Consider the following 9,415-nt stretch of genomic DNA (forward strand, 5'->3'; position numbering starts at 1 on the left):
CCCTAAAATCAAGGGATGCTTTTTCACTTTTTTTCTTTTTTTCTTTGTGCATCAAATCCTTTCCCAACAAGAACAAATAAAAACTTGTGTGAAATATGTAATTTGTGGGACACAAGCCACCTCAATGCCGCATGCTATAGAAGTAAATTAATGCGAACACACTATTTTATGATTTATGCAGATCTATGTGGCATGATGTAAATAATATTAAGTCGCTACAAGAAGGAGCATATCATTGATACACACAGGGTTCATGGGTTAAATGATAACATGACCAAGGGAATAGGAGGATACTAAGCACAAGGATGAAGACGATATGGGGAACTACCTACTTTCTTTAATTTTGGAAAAGTAATGAAATTGCACACTATTGTACTAAACCCCACATAACGTGTGGACATTCCCATGGTATTGGAAACAATATTGAATAATGTTCTAAATTGGTAGAGAAGTGGCAAGAAAAATGAAGGAGGGTCAAAATTAACAGTGTAGAGCCACAAAGGGAAGAAGACAGATAAGTAATTACAATCACTATATTGACAAGAGGAATATCAAGGAGTACTAACTTAGATGAAGACAAAATATTAGCAAGTAAGATAATTTCTAATAGTTTATCCATCACTATCAAAATTTGATCTATCCAAATCAAATAAATTTCTACACAATGCAATGGAGACCTCGCAGAATGCACCAATATTAGAAAGGGATGCACAAACCACAAGAACAAATATATTGAACTAGAAAGTATTTTTTGTTTTCAAATGTGGCATTAAATTACTTAATGGTTGGAAAGTATTTAGGAATTTGACAAAAATTCTAATAAGGTGGAATGTTATGTTAGAGGATGATACTCCTATTTTGGATCCTTTTCCTACACATCATTATATATATTATGAACAAAAGAAAGAGATTTAGGCAATCTAAAAATGAAAATAGAGTTAGGAGGTTATGAGGCGGAGTATTTTATAATGGATCTACAATCTAATGTGCACATTCTTTGAAAAAAGTCTTGGGAGTTTGTAATATGCCTCTATTTTTTTATGTTAATGTCTTGCTATATTTGGGTTGAACTATTTATAGATTTGATGGCGGTTTGGTTGAAATAAATGTGAACCATAAGTTATTGTGATGTAATAAATAGATATTTTATTAATAAATAAAAGCTTGGGAACTAACTAGGAAAGAAACATTGGAGCAAAGTTATTTTTTCCATATTGGAAAACCATATTGGATGGATGATATCAAAATAAATCTTCCCTAGAAAGGACTCCTAAAAATCCCTAGGAGGAAATATATAAGATTTAATGAGATGGGAGAGAAATATATATTAAATCACTTAACTGGAGAAAGACGATAATTATGGGTGGAATAAAGCACCGTGGGAGAAAAAGGAGAGCTTTAAGGAAAAGGAAAAACACATTTTTCGAAAAAGAAATGCCTAGGAAGTGGGTTGACAGACCCAAAAAGGCAGGACACTGCTAAGGAAATCTATTGGGAAGAAAGATTATAAAATTGTATTGTCTGAGAATCAAAGGGGGTTGATTCTCATTGGAAAATATATCTCAGCTTGGGGTGAAGTGGGGAATCAGTTCATGGTCAGGAGGGCGGTGTTTTTCCCTAGTGTAGTTACAACCCTAGGGTACAATTAGAGTTTTGAGAACATCTATGTTTTGAATATATCGATTGACTAAGTGTGCACATATAAAATTTATTTACATATGTTGATCTCGTACAATAGCATGGAAAAGGCATGCATGTTATAATGAATATGGTTGTATTTTTCTTAGGTAAATTGTTCAGCTCTACATCTTAAATATCCTCTTGAATTTTGATGTAAGTATGCGTAACGAAAAGAAAAAATGGCTACAGGATGTATCCTAGATCAATTATCTACACATTTTAGTTTAGATTAAATTCTCATATGAGGTAATAAATTGGTAATGAATATGAAGATATTTTCACCACTGATTGAAATGATTATACGATCTTATATACTGTAAATTTTCCTAGCTTTGCAACAGAAAAAAAATGATGGAATAATGTCATGACGATGGTTGTGAATTGAATGATACTACAATTTATAACTAATTCGATAAATATGAATTCGTAAGGTAGTTGTGATATTAAAGGATATGTATGTTAGGAATGTTAAGTCTAAATGCTTCCCCGAAGGTCGAAACTTCTACCACCTGAGAAAAATAAAAGGGAAAAATTTCCCATGACTAGGTGAGAAGTTGTTCCTCCATTAAGAGATTCAGATGTAAACTTTCCTTCAGAAGTCTTTTATTACAAGTTAGGATTAATGCACAAACAGATAAATAAATGTGAGGAATATAGGTAGGGTATGGAGCTGGAGGTACAAAAGGATGAATTGGTTTAGTATTTCCTAATGAAGCTATAGTTAGGTGGTTATACGAGTTTTCTTTTGAGTGCGCCACAATTTATGGGTGTAGTTAAATTAAGGTTTCTATAATGTCAAGGGTACTGTAAACAAAGAAATTTCTAGGTAATATGAAAAGAGGAAAAAAATAACACAACATAAGGTCACGCTGGATTAGTATACAATAGATCGAAATAAACCTTATATAGGAAATTTGGCACTTACAACGAAAATATTCTAAAGGAAACTTAGTACTATATTCCCATTATCCAATGATATCAAAACTATGAAATCGATAGAAAAAAAAATTACAATCAAGAAATGTTATTAACATAACAACATCCATAAATTGAGTGGAAACTGGATGGTGGAAAGCCATTGGTTTCTGAAGTACATTGGAAAACCGAACTGTGTAGAACTGTGTTATTCGATTCAATACCAAAAACGTTTGTTTAGCACCATGGTGAGTTCCCAGATTATATATCATCCCACACCATAATTTACATAAATAAATAAATAAAAATCCATACCTTGAAATGGGCTATAACCACTTTAAGATAAATCCGCAGTGGGAAGAAATCGAACTATAGTGTTAAGAAAAAAAGAAACCAATTATAAGTTTAACAACACCCTTGAGGGAAACCATCCTATCTGTGCATACACTACACTTTACAATGTCATAAAAGCTTAATACTGAGACCAAGGGTAAAAATATTATATAGTATCTTGAATAATAAAAAAAATACTTAGATTGTAGGCCAATAATAGTAGTAATGAAAAGCATTTTTCATACAGAATAGTGATATATCGCTTAATCAGTCTCAAAGGAACTATAAAGTGAATCATTTCACAAAAAAATGGGCAACAAGTGGATTCTAAGTGGTTCTTTGCACCAGATAAACCCTCGGGTGCTTTATTATGACTAACCTGAAAGTAATAGCGAGCCAAAATTAGAATGGTGACCTTAGCTCCCAAATTCATGAAGGAAAATATTGATGATGACATCCTCATACATGTAGGACATGAATACAATAAGTGTTGTGAGTTCATTTATTCAAGGGGATGGAATTGCAATATAGTAACAAAGGAAAAAAAAACATTATCAGTGAAACTAATGTTAACCTTACATTTTCATACTTGTTAGTATACAACTCCAGCGCAAAACAATCTCGCGTACCATTAAGGGAGAAAACCTTAGGTTCGACTCGATACATCTAGAATGAGGACGTTAAGGAAGATGAAAGCTTGGAAGACAAGTGTTCATTAGGGTAGCAAGACTGTCTACAAATACTTTCAAAAAATACAGTATGCTAGTTTTAGAGAAAAATAAATACGACTACGATATTTCTAGAACATACATCCGTTATAATGCAATATGGGTATTCAAACCTTGAACCGTCGAGTCGACCTTGTATGTTGTTGTTTCTCATGGAAAGAAAATCAAAGTCGACTACATCATGGGCATATTCGAAGTAGTAGAACAAAATGTGTTGAAGATTAAACAAAGTGGTGAGCTATTTACTTGAGGAGGAATGGTAGAAGGATCAGAAAGGAGAGACCCAGTAAGAGTGACCTACAGGGAGGAAACGAACAAACTATCAATGCAATGAAGAGCCTGGAAACCACATACAGAAGAGGGCTTTGTCAATAAAAACAAAATAGAACAAAGATTGAAGAGACTAAAACCAGTAATTGCCATAAGAATGCTAACGATGCCTTTTAAATCTCACTTGCAATTTTCATGGAGGACAATTGGAAGTGTTAACAGAGGGTCCCATGCCTCGTTACCTCCATGAAATGCGTAGGTGCCAAACGAAGGGAAATACTCATGGAGAAGAGGCACTTCCATGACACCAGTACCAAGCGGCGACAAAACACATAAAATTCAAAAGAAACTATTATAGGGAGGAGGGTTAGGGTTAGGGCCTCTGAATTATACCCTTTGATTTCCCAAACCTCATCTCGACTGTCCATTGAATCAGTTAGGGCGATTGCATGGTGAGCACATGATAAAGGAGAATGTGGCAACCCTCGATTCGAGTACGAATTTCCAAGAGGGCGCTATCATTGAACCCAAAATCGCTATATTTAATATGACAAGTGCATTTAGCGGTAATAAACCATTTCACCTATAAGGCTTAACCATAGATTAGGGCCATCATTAAATGAGTGTCATAATATTATTAATCACACATAACCTCCATTAAATCACCTTCTGTCTAACACATCAATAGTTATGCATCAATATAAATGCAAAGTAAACATGCTTGCCAATGATAGGCGTACTAGTGACAAGATACACTGGAGTTACATTTTCCAAGTAAATGTGTTCCTAGTGTGAGGCATAAAGTACGTGGATAGTTAAATTATATGCTAGGTATGAGATAATTATAATGACTTCGTAAGTTAAGTGTAATGCTCCATAATGTTAATTTCATACCAACATTTATAAAGGTTTAAATTGATACAGAAAATTAAGAACACGAGGCAATCGAGAATGGTATCCATTACCACGATAAGCCCAATCTTGTAGCATATGCACCCTAAACTATTTTCTAAAGGTTTCCATTGATAAGGATGAAAAATATAGTTACTTAACCCAGGAGTGAAGAACCAATTATCAAATAATTGTATATACAGAAAGGAAAACAAAAATTGTTAGTAATATGTTTGGCTAGATAAGGTATATGACCGAGTTGATGGGGAGACCAAAGCTAGTTTGGTCACCTATTCAACTAATATTAGAAAATATGTATAGGATTTATCCCATAAAGGGGTATAGGATGTAGATGTTGACATTGATGGGGAAAAAACACTGGTTCATTTTCAAGTGAATGAAATAATGGATGGTAAGGATCCTTACCCAAATATTTTAGGAATATATTGGACATTTGATGACAATGCAATTATGAGTTTAGAGAAGAATATGCCTTTGAAATAGATGCACTAAGGCTTGTTGCACCTTTGGATCCCGCTGAAGTGAATGATTCATGTACTCAAACAATGATGAAGTTCAAGCTTTAGTTTTGTGTTATGTAACCAACTCACAAAAGAGAAGAAAAGATAGATCAACGAATTCAAAATCAACCTCTTCGACGGGAAACCTCCTTGACATTACATAAATGAACAATTTTTGGATGATATAAATGATAAAACCTCCTTTCTATATATAGGAGTCTAAGGGGTCACAATATAATCAAAGTCGACATAACAAAAATAATATAAAGGCACAATAATAACAATAGTGGGCTTCTATGGGGCACAATAATAACAATATGGGGACAATAGGTGCACAACAATAACAATAAGGGCTACACTAACAATAGTAATGGGGGAATCACTAGTATTATAGGGACCTAACATGCTCCTATCCTTCAAAAAAGAGTTGTCCTCAACGCTTGAGTAGTTCTGGATGCTTCTGTATAAAATTCTCATCCTCCCATGTGGAATCTTCAGCGGGTAAGTCCTTCCACTTGATGATATACTCCGAAATTGATCGATTTCGTCGCTGTCAAGTTCTTGTTTCTGTGATTGCTTTAGGTTCCGATATTATTTTTCCTTCCTCGTCAAGTTTTGGCAATATTGTTTGAGTTGGGAGTTTGTCACCTATAACCTTCTTTAAGCATGAAACATGGAAAACTAGGCGCACTCGGGAAGCTGCAGGAAGCTCCAATTTGTATGTCATAGCACCAATCTTTTACAACACCTTGTACAGACAATAATACTTTGGTGATAATTTAGTATCCTTCTTAGCTTGCTTGAGGGAAATTTGTTTATATGGTTGTAGCCGTAGGAATACCCAGTCACCTACATCAAAACTTCTTTCACTGGGATGTTGATATGCCTGTTGTTTCATTCTATACTATGCCAAAGTGAGGTTATCCTTAAATAGTCAGATAACTTGTTGTTGATGCTCGATGTGATCTTCCACTGGTTGAATCTAAGAATTTTCTCTTAAATATGATGTGATGGATGGTGGATGATATCCATAAAGTGCCATAAATGGGTTCATTTTTGCTACAGTATGGAAGGAAGTGTTATAACACCATTCAACCAGAGGCAACAATTTGACCCATTTTGTATTTTTATTAGATACAAGGCAACGAAGATATCATTCCAAACATTTGTTCGCCATCTCAATTTTCCCATCAGATTGAGGATGATAAGATGAGCTACGAGCTAACTAAGTACCAAGACAAGAAAATAATTATGTCTAAAAATTTCCAGTGAAAATGGGATCTTTGTCGCTTACAATAATCTTTGGGTTTCCATGTAGCTTTTGAATTGTTTCCATAAATGCAGTAGAAACTATACTAACTTTAAATGGATGCGATAATGCACAAAAGTGTACATACTTAGTAAGTTTGTCAACTACCACCATGATGACACTCTTTCCTTTGGACTTGGGTAAACCTACGATAAAATCCATTGAAACCTCCTCCCAACATTGGCTTGGAATGGAAAAAGGTTGTAATAGACCTGGGGTCTTAATTGTTTCAACTTTATTTTGTTGGCAAACCAAACATTCTGCCACAAACTTTTGAATATCCGATTTAAGGCCATCCCAAAAAAAATCTTTCTTAACCCTGTGGTAAGTTTTTAAAAATGATGAGTGCCCTTCGAAGGGAGAGTTGTGCAATTCCATAAGAATATTTTGTTTGAGTTGGGAATTCTTACATAGGTATAAGGGATCTTTATACCATAATGAATCATTTTTCCAGATAAATATAACAAATTTACTGGAATCTTGTTGTAACTTTTGAATGAGTGCTCACACTTCTTCATCATTCTTCCATTCATCCTTTTCTTTGTTTATCCAATCTGGTTGGATAATAGAAATGGCGCAAAACAATGCTTCCACATCCTCATCCTCTCTTTAGAGTGCATCTGCCACAACATTTTGCTTCCCTTTTTTGTAGATGATTTCAAAGTCATAACCCAACATCTTTGTGACCCATTTTTGTTGCTCTTCTAAGGATAATCTTTGTTCTACAAATTATTTAAGACTATCATGATCCACTTTTACCTTGGAGTGTCTTCCCATTAGGTACGGTCTCCATTTCTTAAGTGCATGTAGTATTGCCAACATTTCCTTCTGATAAATAGCTTTGTGTAAATACTTTCCTTTGATTGGATGACTTTTGAAAGCAATGGTATTTCTTCTTGCATTAAAACAACACCAATTCCATTTCTTGAGGCATCACATTCCACAATAAAGGTTTTTGTGAAGTCTAGCGTAGCTAAGACCGGTGCTTAGCACATTGCCTCTTTATGATGTTCAAAGGCCTTCGTTGTTTCTAGAGTCCATGAAAATGCATCTTTCTTCAATAATGTTGTTAGAGGTGCTGCCATTCTCCCATAATCCTTAACAAACTTGCAATAATACCCTGTCAACCCGAGAAATCCTCACAGATGCTTTATGGATGTGGGAATTTTCCATTCCTTAATGGCTTTAATTTTGCTAGGGTCTACCTTCACACCTTCATGAGATACAATATGATCCAGATATTCCACCTCTTGTATGCAAAAGAAACATTTGGATATTTTTGCATATAATTGTTTCTCCTCCAATAGTTTGAGCACCCTGTCAACATGTTGAACATGATCCTTCCAAGACTTGTTGTAGGTTAGTATATCATTAAAAAATAATAACACAATTTTTCTAAGGAAGGGTTTGAAAATGGAATTCATCAAACCTTGAAATGTAGAAGGTGCATTAATAAGGCCAAAATGCATGACCAAATATTCATAATGACCCTCATGAGTTCTAATTTTTTTTTTTTTTTTTTTTTTTTTTTTTTTTTTTTTTCAGAATGTCTTCAGTCTTCATTCTGATTTGATCATATCCTGAATGAAGATCCAACTTGGTGAAGTAAATTGATCCATGCAATTCATCCAATAATTCATCAATGATAGGAATGAGAAATTTATCTTTAATAGTGAGCTTGTTGAGCTCACTATAATCTTGACACATGCACCATGACCCATCCTTCTTGTCCACCAATACTACTATAGTAGAGAAATAACTTTGACTAGGTTGAATTATACCAGCCTCTGGCATTTCTGCAACCATACATTCAATTTCACTCTTTTGGGCATAGGGACATCTGTAAGGCCTGATGTTTGGAGGAACCCTTCCCCGAATCAAATGAATAACATGATCATGATCATGAATAGGTGGGAGGCCTTTGGGAGTCTCAAATACCTTGGAATGATTGTCCAAGACATTTTGGAGATCTGTAGAAATAGATGATTTCGATGTGGGAACCTCTAGCGAACATAATTGTGCAATTACGCCTCATTTGTATTTCTTTAGAAGCTTTTCCATTCCGTTAGAGCTGATTATCTTTCTCAATTTCCCTGTGATACCCCTTAATTCAACTTCCTTTCCTTCCAAAAAAACATTAATGAAAAGTTCTTGAAAATTAAAAGATATTGTACCCAGGGATTGTAGCCATTGGACTCCTAGTACAACATCGACCCCACTCATTGGAATGGAAAGCATTGGGCTATTCAATAGATATTCTCCCATGGATAGCTTGATATAATGGCACTTTCCAGAGCAATTTATGGTTCCTCCACTTGTAACCATCAATTGACACTCTGGTGCTGGATATAGTAAGCAATTCAATTCCTTGGTTATCTTACAATGAATAAAATTATGGGTACTGCCCGAATCAATCAGCATTATTACCTTTTTCTTCGTGATATGTCCTTCTATCTTGATAGTTTGAGGAGTGGTAATTCCAGCCAATGCATTACAAGATATGGTCAGATTCATTTCTTCTTTCTCTAGGGTTTGTTCCTAGTGTATATCCTCTTCTTTTGACGTTTCTTGTTCCTTTTCTTCCTCCTCTTCACAATCTATGTAAAATAATTTCTTCTCAGCACACTTATGACCTTTAGTGTATTTGATATCACAACTATAATAAAGCCATTTTTCTCTTTTTTCTTCCAATTTTTGTGGTGTCAACCTTGTAGGTTGTGGAAGGCTAGGGGCAACAACACTTCCATCTTTATAGTTGTGAGTAGTAG

This window comes from Pinus tabuliformis, chromosome 5_2 (assembly GCF_031772625.1).
Source record: "Pinus tabuliformis cultivar Carrire ecotype Pingquan chromosome 5_2, CPIR1, whole genome shotgun sequence".
NCBI classification, from domain to species: Eukaryota; Viridiplantae; Streptophyta; class Pinopsida; order Pinales; family Pinaceae; genus Pinus; species Pinus tabuliformis.